Source organism: Jaculus jaculus, chromosome 10 (genome assembly GCF_020740685.1).
Source record: "Jaculus jaculus isolate mJacJac1 chromosome 10, mJacJac1.mat.Y.cur, whole genome shotgun sequence".
NCBI lineage: Eukaryota > Metazoa > Chordata > Mammalia > Rodentia > Dipodidae > Jaculus > Jaculus jaculus.
The window spans coordinates 28,018,476-28,031,937 of NC_059111.1; the positions used below are offsets into that span (position 1 = coordinate 28,018,476).

The 13,462-nt window shown below is 41.5% G+C and overlaps 1 pseudogene; it reads left to right on the forward strand.

The window, feature by feature from the left end:
• Positions 1 to 12,746: 12,746 nt before the first annotated feature.
• On the forward strand, positions 12,747 to 13,255 carry LOC101612872 (annotated as a pseudogene).
• Positions 13,256 to 13,462: the final 207 nt, after the last annotated feature.

Sequence of the window (13,462 nt, forward strand, 5' to 3'; positions counted from 1 at the left end):
CTATTTTATTAAAATCTTCTATTTCAGTGCCATATCACTTTGCTGCTATTCTCTTTGAAAATTGACTTAAAAGATAAGGAAGCTTATTATTTTTTTGTAAAGCTTTAAACAGTATAAGGAAGTTAAATACAACACTTCCATAGAACTGCCTGCATTGTATGTATGGCTTAAAGTGATAAAATCAGCTACAGCTATATTTGAGAATATCAACTATATTTTTGTAGCCATGTGTATGACCAGGAATTTTTAGACTTAGTACTAAAACTTGAAAGAGGTGCATATTTTAAAATTTCTTTAAGCAATATTAGTAGGGGTCAATTTGAGGTAATTTGAAAGATGATAACATTTACTTGGGTTTTCGGTTATTCAAGTGCTAAGTGCTAATTTTTTCCCCCTCTCTCCCTCCCTCCTTCTATCCCTATTCCCTCTTTCCATTCTTTTTTTTTTCTTGCTTTCTTGCTTTTTCTTTTGAGGTAAGGTTTTATTCTAGCCCAGGCTGACTTGGAACTCACTCTGCATGGTTCCACAACTGGAACTCACAGTGATTCTCCTACCTCTGCCTTCTGAGTGCTGGAATTAAGGGGTGCGTGACCACACTTGGCTCTTACTACTAATTTCTGAAATTTAAAATAAACTTTCACTAAAACTGATGTTTTAACCCTGAACAGTAGTTTCAGTTTAATATTATCAAAATAAAAGGCGACTGTCTGTAATTTAAAGTTGCCTTGTTTATTTTACAAAATTATTACTTGAAAGACAAGTGACTATTCTCAAAGAAAATACAGCTTTTAAATTTTTTTCTCATAATAATATTATATGACATTTAAAATAAAGATGTTTTTTTAGGAAATATTTGCTTAAGGACGTGATAATTATTTTGTCTAAATTATTTTAGTTTGAATTAATTTAGCAACCATTTTTTTCATTTATAAGATCATATAAAAGTGACATTGTTTTCATCACATTCATCTTGAAAACGTAAGATTGATTTGCTTTTTAGTATTTCAATAGAGAAGATTTCATTCCCCCATTCTTTCTGTCATTCACTTACTCATTTCACAAGGATTTAGTACTTTTGGACCCCATGGACTCACAATGTTAGACACACAGCCTTTACCTTTGAAAATCTTGGCTGAGGGCTGAAGACAAAGCTTAGCAGTTAAGGCGCTTGCCTGCAAAGCCTAAGGACCTAGGTTCAATTCCCCAGGACTCATGTAAGGCAGATGCGCAAGGTGATACATGTGTCTGGAGTTTGTTTGCAGTAGCTAGGGGCCCTGACGTGCCCATTCTCTCTCTCTCTCCATATATGCCTCACTCTCAAGTAAAGAAAGAACAAAAGAAAGAAAGTCTTGGCTGAGCAGAAGATTGGATGTCAAAAGAGGACTTGGGCAAAAATATGACCAGATTATCCACTATGTACTGTAAGAGGGGACTCAGAAGAAAATAATCTATAGGTAATTCAGATTGGGCTGTGGATGCAACCACCTACCCTGATGTCTGTTTTCCCATGCCACTGACGGGTCTCTGGGCTTTCCTTTCGTGTCTCTGTCTATTATCCTTTCTCCTGTTTTCACACCATATAAATCATGTTTGATATATCCACAGCCTGCAGCTCTTCTGTGATTGTACCTGACGTCCAACGATTGTCAAACCACAGCCTCTCGGTCTTTATATCTGCTTTGGTCAAAAGAAGATGCAATTCCCACAGAGAGGTACATCTATTAACGTGACTTCCCTGCAGGGTCTGTGTTATGTTTCATGCTTACAGAAGAGTTTTGGACCAGGTAACAGCTGAAGCTTCCATGTCCTTTCATGAGCCCCTAGTCTCTACTTTGGGGGTCCAAATGGAAGACTGATGTAGCAATGAAGAGCTGCTGTTTTATTAAAAAAAATAAAACCTCCCCCCCACCACCCCACACCAACAGTATTTGCCCAGGAGCCAGCTCACCTCCCACCGCCGTAGTCAGGGCCTGTTGGCAGCTACAGAGGTGAGGTGTCGCTGACTGATGCATAATTATGGTGGACAGAAAAATGTAGACGTGTTAGCAAAGTCAATATTATGGAGACCTCTGTCTTCCCAAATACTGTAAGTCAAAGATATTTCTAGGGTATAGCCAATTACATTCTCTATTTTTACGACCAGTCACAAATGTATTTTTTATTAGCTGGTGTGTTCAATGTTTTGAATGTGCAGCCCCTATTTCAATCTCATTTTAGTTTGTGGTAAGTGCAAAAGGATTTTTGCTGACTTGAAATAGTGAAGCTGCTCTCTTGAAGCTGACTGGCAGGGCCTGCTGCCCTGAGAGTTTATTCCACAGCCTTCTGTGACTCTTGCCTGTAAATTAGTCTCTGAAGTGGTGTTTATTGCTGAACCGAGAGGTTAAGACAGCCTAATTATATGTTTGTGCAGGAGAAAACACTATGCCCCACCGTGAGCAATTATCCTGTCCCCCTTTCATAGTTTAATCTGGCTCCAGCTAAGAAGAATGAGGAGATGGCCTGTCTTCACCACAAGTTTAGCTACCACGCATTTTCAGTGTTAATTAGAATTTTTGTTCACTGCAAGAGTGACTTCTTGGTATAACACAGCTTCCAGCCAAGTGGAGGGCATCTGGTAAGGCAACTTGAAGTGTCTTTGTGGATTAAATCTCTAATTCCACCCATGGGACAGCACGTGGGTGGGACCTTTGCCACATTCTCAACTTCATCGCGTGATGCCATTTTGCTTCTTCTTTTTTTAAAAAAAATACAGTTAAAGCAGTGAATGCTATATAAGGCGGGAGAGAGATACTGGGGCTCTGCGTTGTGGTTTTTCTTTTTTTTCAAATGAAAATCCTAAGGGACTTTTTTCTTATGTTAAGAAGGATGCAGCCAATAAAAACCAGAACAAGATCAACAGGTCAATATCTTTAAAGTTGGTCGTAAAATGTATCACAACAAAGGACCTGTAGGGTAAAAATTGCATGCAGAAATACATGTCTTTGTTCTTGGACACTTCTCTGTCCCAGGGCAGCATACTTCTGGTTCTCTTCAAAAGCATTTGTCTCATATTTTCATACACAGGCATATGCTGAAATCTCACAAAGCACAGGTTCAATTTCCTCTTAGGAAAATAAAAGATGCCCTTCATGTCTTCTAGCACTCAGCTAGAAATGCTCATTGTCATTGAAACGAGCTGAGGGAAGAGCCAGTTCTCCATGAAACAGCATTGCAAGCATGGTCCAAAGCGCTCCGCTGTGACGGGGCTGCCGCTGGGGACATGGGCTTCTCATTATTAGCAAATTTCCAACCTATCACTCAATTCTCTTATCTTTATCCCATTTCTATGAATTTTGTTCTTAGGATGAAATAATATCTCTCTTTCTCTCCACCCTTCCCCCACCTCACTTCCAGCTCTCAACTGTCTTTGCTCTTAGACGAGACCCGAGCAAGCCCCCTCCTCATTGGCTAACTCTGCTTCCTTCCCTTAGGTTTGTTTCTCTCGCTTTTGAAGCAGGTTATTTAGGCACAGTGCTTGAGGCAAGGAAAGTCCGCCCAGAGTGGGATCGAGAAGAGACTGAAGGCTCTTTTGCCCCATTTATTTTAAGAGACTTCCTACCCTGTTCTAGGGCATCCAAACACTTCCGAACAATCGATACTCTGCTATTCTGTCCCATCTTTCTCTCTTCTCTGCCTGCAAAAGAAAGTGATTGTGGTGACTGGAAGCTGGTGGAAGCGCACGCACACGCACGCACACACACACACACACACACACACACACACACACACACATAATGTCTTCATTATTTTTAGCTTCTTTTGAAAACACGTCTCCCCAAACCATACACTTATCCCAGTGAAATCACAGCAGGCCTTCTCTTCTCTCCGCTTGTGTCCTGCTCCATGAGTCACCAGCTGCCCTTTCCAACTCGAAGCCGTTGTAAGCTGTGTGTGGAAGCTCTGTCATTCAGCAGTTATTTGTGGAACATTCCGCTGTGCCAGCTCTGTTCTCATGAATGACTGGCACATTGCTTCAGGCTTCCTGAGCCTTTTACTCTGCCACAGCGCATATTTGCTATGAGAGAGAGAGAGAGAGAGAGAGAGAGAGAGAGAGAGAGAGAGAGAGAATGGGCACACCAGGGCCTCTAGCCACTGCAAACAGACTCCAGACACATGTGCCACCTTGTGCATCCGGCTTTACATGGTTACTGGGGAATCCAACCTGGGTCCTTAGGCTTCACAGGCAAGTACCTTAACCACTGGGCCATCTCTCTAGCCCCACATATTTGTTTTTTTGACACATAGTTTTCACTTATGTTAGGATCAAATTCCCTTGATACAAATAGCTTTAACCCCACAAAGCCACACTAGCGTGTCTTAACCCTTCACTGGATGGTTCACTTCCCGCTTCCTCGGGAGTGTACTGATGTTTTTGTGGCATCTGATGAATGGTGATCCAGTGGGGTGCTGGGGGAATGAAGCAATGCTGTGACAGTGATCTTCTCCAGAGAGGACTCTGTGACTGGAGGGGAAAAAAAAAGCACTTTATTGAGAACCTTTGTTTCCTAAGAGTAAATTTAAAAGGTGCCTTTTAAACTTGAAAACTCAGTGACATAGATTTACTCTGTACCACATCTCCTCTCTGAAAGTCAGTGTGTTTAACTTCCCCCAGAAGTAGGTGGCCAGGTTATTGGCACGCAGTGACTAGCTTCCATGGGTCCTAAGCTGCACTTTAGTACTCCTGGGTAACTTGATGAAGGTAGGCACCAACTACCATCCAAGTCATCATGTCCTAGCCGTATATGTTAAAGGACTGAAAACTTACCAAGAGCTTATAAACTAGAGAGTCTTTATACAAAATACCAGAACATTCTTCTCCAAGTTAATTTAAAGCCTAGAAATAAATCTTGAAGTAAAATTTCATGGCTTGTTGTATTACATCATTGTTTGACATAATACAGTCTGATTCCAACCTTTAATTTTGGCTTTGGTAGATCCCTTGGTGTTGCTATGCCTGAATTAAAACTAGCTTACTCTTTTTATGGATAGGGTCTATGTTTCTGTTTCTATTCAGAGGGAATAAGTGTATTTCTGTTGTAAAGTTCTATGGAATAAGAAGGTGGTCCGATGAGACTCAAGAATTTCCAGGAAATCAGTCCCGAGAGAAGGTTCCTTCCTTGCGCAACCACAGGAGGTAGAAGGTATAAGGAGCAGCTTTTAAAGGAGGTTAAAGAGGAGATGAGAGAAGCTGCCATATGTCATTGCTGGAGGAGGGAATCAAATAGAATACAGTGTCAGCCTTATACTGTATCTGTGGTCTTAGGGCAGCTATCTATCTTTCCTGAAAAAGCTTATATGATATCATATGAAACAAGAACATTTAAAAATATTTTACTTTGGCTAGGCATGGTGGCACGTGCCTTTAATCCCAGCACTTGGGAGGCAGAGGTAGGAGGATTACCATGAGTTCAACGCCACCCTGAGACTACAGAGTGAACTCCAGGTCAGTCTGAGCTATAGTGAGCCCTACCTTGAAAAACAAAAAAAAAAAAAAAAAAAAAAGATTATATATATATATATACATACATACATACATACATGAATACATGAGTGAGAGAGGAAGAGACAGAGACAATAGGTGTGTCAGGGACTCCTGCCACTGCAAATGAGCTCCAGACACATGTGCCACTTCATGCATCTGGCTTTATGTGGGTACTGGGGAACTGAACCCTGGCCATCAGGCTTTTCAAGCAAGTACCTTTAACTGTTGAGTCATCTCTCCAGGCCCACGACATGTTTTAACACATGAAATAGAATAATAAATGTAATTGCACGTTCAGCTTGTGTGTTTATACACATATATGTCCATGAGCATGAATACTGTAGATTGCTGTGGTAATTGTTGTGGTGAGAGAGAGAGTAAAGTCTCTGGCCAGGCAACTTTTGTCCTCTTGGGTAGGTCCTGCATTAGATGGATCCCTCTTATTCCTCTGACCTATGCTAACAGCGTGGGTAATCCCTGCTCTCAGGAGTAGCTGAGTTGGCAAGACCATCTTGCTTTTCCCAAACCTTAATTATTCTTCACAGCCAAAGCCAAGTGAAAGCTTGCTTTATACAAGACGTGTGGAGAAAGTGTTGATTTGGGCCAGAGAGCAACATATGAGCTCATCGACAAATCACGAGCTTGTGTCGAGGCTGTGTCTGACGGCATTTCACATTAAAGTGGGGAGTGACTTTCCTGTCAATGACATGAGCCAAATGTGAGGTAAACTGAGGTACGGTAGGAATCTGCTGCAGATGGCGGAGCTACATACATATTATGTGTTTGGCACATGTTAGGTGGGCTGCTGATAGATTCTTGTAGAGAATAGGTTAAATTAGTTCCAGGACTTACAGTAACTGAAGTTTGTATTTGCAGGTGCAGCCTGGGAACTCGGAACGAATTCTCTTCAGAACGCAGACAAAAACCTACTTGAAACAAAATGCACCTTCTTAGTGAGGAATAAATCTAAACCTAAAGACGGCAATTGCCAGCTAGCCAAGCCTTTACTGACAGACTTTCAACATCAAATTCAACTTCAGGTTCAAAATTTCAGGACAATTTTATTTTTCCAGTGGCACCTGTGCCTTAGCATCTAGTGCTAGACAAGATATTCTGAAAATAACTTCTCTGAGAGGGAATGAAGATTGGACCCAAGTCCCGCAGGAACTTATAATGCCTCAAGGAAACCTTTGTCATTCCACTACTGAAGGCATAATGGCAGCTTCCTCCGCAACCTCCCTTAAGCCCACTATCTCCCCTTGATTATCCAGTTATGTTTGCTTGGTTCGTGGTGATGATGACTTGTGACTAGGTAACATGTTCAGGAAACAACGTAGTCTATAGGTTAGGCAACTATGCAGCTGAGGCAGGTGTTTAGCTTGCGATCTGCCCGCTTCAGTCTCCCAAGAAGCTAGGTCTGAGTCACCAGTGCTACGTAGAGTTAAGCCAAAAGGTTTTGGCATTAGGCTCTTTGGGTTATACCACTTATTAGTCATATGGTCCTCACAAATTACTTAGTTTATTTAAGCTTCAGCTTCCTCATTAGACAACAAGGAGTGTCATAGCCTCTGTCCCATTGGGTTTTGGGATGACTAGGTGAATCCACATAGGAATTACTTGTTCCAAGGAAGCCACTGTTTGTACTTTTCTCTTATGCTGTTTGCATTATGGAATTGTTTTTACATTTTTTTCAAAAAATATAATTTTTAATTTAACCTTTTTATTTATTGAAGAGAGAAGGAGGTGGATAGAGAAGGGCACGCCAGGGCCTGCAGCCACTGCAAACAAACTCCACATGCACATGCTGCTTTGTGCATCTGGCTTACGTGGGTCCTGGGGAACGGAACCTGGGTCCTTTGGCTTTGTACACAAGGGTCTTATCCACAAAGCCATCTCTCCAGCCCTTGTTTTCACATTTCTTACTTAGCTTAAGTACAGTGAGAACCCACCAGTGGAGACTGAGGACATAAGGATCTTTTACTGTTACCTTTCTCTCCAAAAGTTCAAGAGCAAGGAATGCAACAATACAGTGTGATCCCAGAGAGGGTCATGGTCCTGGAATTTCACTGAGAAGTGAGAATTATTATTGCCTAATGGTGCAGTTTACTTCCTCCTTTATTGAAGGAGAGCAAGTCAATGAAACCTTTCACTATAAGTAAATATTTCTTCTCATTTTCCTCTTCATATTGAACCCATAGTTTAGCCAGGAAACCGGAACATTATTTCTCCCAATGGTGCACAGGCCAAGTGGCCACATGGCTGGGCCTTGAAGAACCTAGCAGCTAACAACAGACCAGACCTCAGCACCAACTCTAAGCATATGTTTCCTTTGAATTTTCTCTCCTGTTAATCTTGCTATTTTTTTGGCCAAATGGCAACCAATTAATGGGATGCATCTTAGTCTTTCAAACTAAAAGTCTATCACTTTGTAAAGCCAATAAGCCTGTGCTTCAGGAAAAAAAAAGTTCATTGTTTTGTAGCATCAAGGGGGAAAATAAGGAAATTTCTATCAATATCTATATAGCTGTTTCAAAATTTACACCTTAAGTGGCATAGTCTTATTAACACTATCTCAATAACAGATGGATGATACTAGTCCTGCTTTGGATAGTTTCTCTCTCAAATCATCCTTGCATTCCATACACAGACATCCATCCATATAATTTTCCAGTGATGGTGAGTTCTCGAGTTTCCTCTTTGTAAAACTTTACCAAAAGCAAAATGAAGGAGGCAAGGACACTTTAAAGAGGAAAAGGTCTTTGTTTTCAAAATGGAGGAATGGTTAGTGTATGTTGCAGTCAAGTTCTGCAGTCAGGTCCGCATTGCTGGCTGAAATCACCCGACCAAGAGCAGCTTGTGGGACAAAAGGTTTATTTTGGCTTACAGGCTTGAGGGGGAAGCTCCATGATGGCAGGGGAAAGTGATGACTTGAGCAGAGGGTGGACATCACCTCCTGGACAACATCAGGTGGACAATAGGCACAGGACAGTGTGCCTACACTGGCAAAGTGGAAATGGCTATAACACCCATAAGCCCACCTCCAACAATACACAGCCTCCAGGAGGCATTAACCCCGAAATATCCATCAGCTGGGGACCTAGCATTTAGAACACCTAAGTTTATCAGGGACACCTGAATCAAACCACCACATTCCACCCCAGTCCCCATAAATTGATAACCATATATGATATAACTTGCAATGCATTCAGTCCAACACCTTAGCACTGAAGCAGACCAAAAATGAACCCAACATGGCTCAGGGAAATTTTGTGGAAGAGGGGGCGGAAAGAATGTCAGAGTCACATGTTGGGTCACGATATGCAGAGACATTTATTGTACCAATAACTGTGGACTAACTCCATAATGCATGACCCATTTACATCAACAAGGAGGGTCCATTGGGAAGGGGTAGATCATGGATGAACCTAAACAATGATACCAAACTGCCTGTATTTGCTGAAAAGAAAACTAATAAATTAAATAAAAAAAAAACCATAATGGCACAGAATAAGCAATCATACTGCAAAAGATGGCACTGGGCCTATATATCAAAGAAATAGTCAACCAATACAAGATTTAAACAGGGTAAACACCAAATTCTGTAGCTCCAAGTCTAACAACTCTAGTCAGTGACAAGTCTCCAAGTCAAATAATTCTAACCAGCAATAGGTTTCTGAATTTCCAATTCTTCCCCTCCAGCTAGGCTACTCACAGTCCTGGAAAACTTCATCTGGGGCCAGCAGCTCTCCTTATCAGCAATCTCGTGGGCTTGACATCTCCACCGGGTCTCCACTGCAACCCATAATCCATCCTATGGCTCCACTGGGTCTCCATGCAGGCATCCAGCAAAAGATAGTAGGAGCCAGAACTTAAATATAGTAAGATTCACAAAAATAAACTTTATTTTTTTCCTGATGCCATTAATAACTTTTCTTAATCTCATATAGTAGAACCATTTTCCAAATAGTTGTGCTATCAAATGTTTGAGGTTGTTGAGTCCTCCAGTGATCATGTTCCTACAGCTGGGTATACAAGAAGCTGTCAAATTTTTGCAGGAAGGCAAGGATATTAGGGACTTTTCTCATGTACAACATGGGTAGAATGAAGAACTACCTCTGCAGTGACGCAGTGATAACCAGACAGAAGTGGCCTGTCTGTAACCACATGCTTTGTCTTGGCCAGCTGCAAAATCATTTAGGATGCTGATCAGTTCTGCAGAGAACTCGAAGTAAGACCAATACAAAAGATGATCAGATAACCAACCAAGTAATAGGCTAGAAAATGGGGTCAAAGTCAAAGCTAAAAATTTAACCAAGTCCTCTATTTATGATACAAAGCCAGATGTACAACTATAGAATGTGTCATTTTTGGAGCACTTAACAATGAAAATAATAACAGGCTATGATAGATGGAAAATAGTACAAGAATGATGCTACCAACAACAGATACCAGATGAATGTTGTCTATTTTCAAGCACACATTCTGTAAAAAATCCTGTAAAGGCCATGTCTGTTCTTGTGGGAAAAGCTTATACATGACATAGCAGTCTGAAGTTCTATACACTATAAGGAGTTAATATGTTATATATGGAGGAATCTAGGGGAGAAGGAGACCTTCTCACCGACCATTTTCCCAACCACATAATCAAATCACTTCTAGATTTAAGATTTTCAAAAGTCTTTGAAAAAAAAAAAAAAGTCCAAGGAAGTAGGGGAAGATGGCTCAATGGTTAAAAGCAGTTGTCATGGCCCGATGAAAAGAGGTCAGATCCCTAGAATTCACTTACATATAGACACTAGTAGTCTACATGTCTATAATTCCAGCATGCCTTCCCACAGTAATGGGAGTGAGATTCAAGAGACCCTCCCAAAGCCCATGAGTCATCTAGTTTGGCATTCAGTGTCAAAGAACAAGAGAACCCTGTTTCAAACCAGGTGGAAGATGAGGACCAATACCTTAAGTTGTCTCTTGACCTAAACGTTGTTACTTATATGCCCATACCCCCCCCGCCTCCCTCCCCACACACACGAAGAAGGAGGAGGAGGAGGGGGAAGATGAGAAAAATGAGAAGATAAAAATAGAATAAAAAAGAAACAAAAACTTCAAGGTGAGGGACCTGGTTCTTGTTGAAGATGGCTTTGAGAGGGAAGGATGGCGTTAGGTCAGAGCAGGGGTACTTGGGTGCCGTCAGGTGGAGGAAGGAAGGCAAGAGCAGTGCCACAGGGGAGAAGAAGATGGAAGAAGATGTGAGGAAGGCTCTGTGCTCAGTAACCATCAGAGCCGAGGGCGGGTCTGGTATGTGTGACTCTAGATGAAGCCTTGAGCATCCTGCAACTGCAGCTTCAGATTGAGATTGAATGTTTTCTTAGCGAGTTTTACACAAGATTACAGAGCGACACGGTAAGACAGGATATACACACAAGGAAAGCAATTGTACACAGGGTAAGCATCCCAAGTGTGAAAATCCAAATTCTGCAATGTGCTAAAATACGGGACATTTTGAAGGCTGATGTGACAGAGCGGACAGTTCCATACCTGCACATGTGAAAAACACAGGGATGCTGAAAGCATTGAAGAAGTCACTGTTAGGGTGAGTGTGTATGAAACACGCATGAATTCTGTGTTTAGCAAATCTTTCCAAACCTGAAATGGAAAGCACTTCTGGCTTCCAGTGTTTTGGAGAAGGGACGCTCAGCTCAGCCTCTGTTCCTTCTGGCTTGCACACACTGTCGCTTTATGCTGGTCTCTCTCAACTCTATGTTCATAGTTTTGAGTTTTCTGTGCACAATTATACAGACATTCTCTATCCCTTTGTTTTTACTCCTGTGATGGTTAATCTCTGGTTGTCAATTTGACAGGATTTAGGATCACCATGGAAATAAATCTCTGGTCATGTCTGTGAGGGATTTTCCTGATTAGGTTAATTGAGTAGGGGAGACCCACATTTACCGTGGGAGGGGTCCTGGACCGTATGAAAAGGAGCTCCCTGGCTGAGCACCAACATTCACCCTTCTGCTTTGCTTCCTTGTGATTAGACTGAATGAGACAGGTCCTGTCCCCATGATATGATGGACCATAACCTGGAACTGCAGGCTGAAATAAACCTTTCCTCCTAAGTGGATCCTTTTCCTCTTTTTCTTTTCTTTTTTTTTTTTTTTTTTTTTTTTTTTTGAGGTAAGTCCAACAGACTGGCCTTTTTTAATGCAAGAGAGTGAGAGTGAGCAAGTGTGTGTGTGCACATATGTGAGAGAAAGAGAGAGAGAGAGGGCACGCCAGGGCCTTCATCCAGTGCAATCCAGCTTCAGACGTGAGCACCATCTTGTGTGCATGTGCCACCTTGTATGTTTGGGTCACCTTGTGGAGATGTCTGGCTTAGGTGGAACCTAGAGAGAGAAGCATGGGTCCTTAGGCTTTTGCAGACAAGTGCTTTAACCACTAAGCCATTTCCCCAGTCCCCTTAAGCTGATTTTTGTCAAGTATTTTGTCCCAGCAACAAGAAGGTGACTAGTAAGACCCTCTTCCTTCTATGCTGAGGTAGAAAGCATGTGGCAGGTGTTTCTATTCAGCTGAACTGAATGTGGAGTCAGGCACAGGGGATTCTCTTGATCATTTTAGCATAACCACAGGGGCCACTTGAGGCAATAATGCTTTGAGTCATTTGTTCCCTATTCCCCCCCCCACCCCCATATCCATTTGTTCCACATCTCAGTCCTGTGACTGCTTAGGATGGGACTTCACTGTGCTTTTCTACTAAAAACATAGAAAAAAAATACATGATTTATTTTTTTCTGGCAAACATCTGTGACTTCCTGGGGGTTGTACATTTTCTGATCATTGCTATTTCACTAGAGAATGCAGTGGGGAGTCACAGATATGAGAGGGCAAAAGGAAGGCATGGGCGTATTATTTTGCATACGTCACTACTAATAGCAGCAAATGTTTCAGTGGGCCATTAGCAGTTTGATCCCAAATCTATCATATGTCTTTCCTTCTCTGTTCTGTATGGTGGAGGGTCTAGTGGTTCCAGCTTCCACTGGGCAGCCTCCATGCTCCTCCCGCCCCCTTTTTTGGTCTCTCTAGCCTAAGGAGTGGCTGTGGCTTGCTGCTCTGGTACTAAGAAGTTTCCTTCATGGTGTGTTGTTTGGCTTTTCATCTTTGCACTTGTCCTAGTAGTAAATTCTCCCTACAAACTTCCTGACATGAATTCTAGCTTCCTGACTCAACCATGTCCACAGCAGTGTTTAATCAAAAAGAAAGAGCAGCTATAGCTGCAGAAACTAAAGAAACAGAGAGGAAAAACTATTAATAAGATGCTGCCATAGAGAATTCTAATCTCCAGTGTGGACTTCTGGAAGCTCAAATTAAGACCCTGTGCACAGGAAATGCAAAACTTAAATTTGACACAGAAACAGCCCAAGAAGAATTTGAGGAGCAAATGATAAGACGCAAAGCATATTATGAAAAAAATAAAAGCACATAAAGGTAGCTTAGGGGAGATAGAAAGGAAATGGTCATTTATGACTGAACTCCATGAAAAATAAGATCTCATAAAAAACTAAGGAAAATGAAAGAAGAACTTACACATATCTCCAAAATCCATGAGAGAATCACATAACACAGCTACAGGAGGACGTTTCAAAGCTAGAGAGTAATATTGTAACTGTAAAAGAATCTACTGTTGAAAAAAACGTATTTTCTTGAAGGAGAGAAAAACATGAAAAATTAAGACAAAAAATAGAGAATCAAGTTAAAAAAAAAAAACAACAACAAATATACAAGCTGAAAGTGAGGATGCTGTGGTGAGTCATGCCTGTAATGTCAGCATTTGACAGGAGGATAAGTTCAAGCTAGCCTCGGCTACAGAGTGAGACCCTGCCTCAAGAAAAAATAATAATGAACAAAATTAAAGTGAAATTGGCTTCTTAAAGCATTGAGATACTG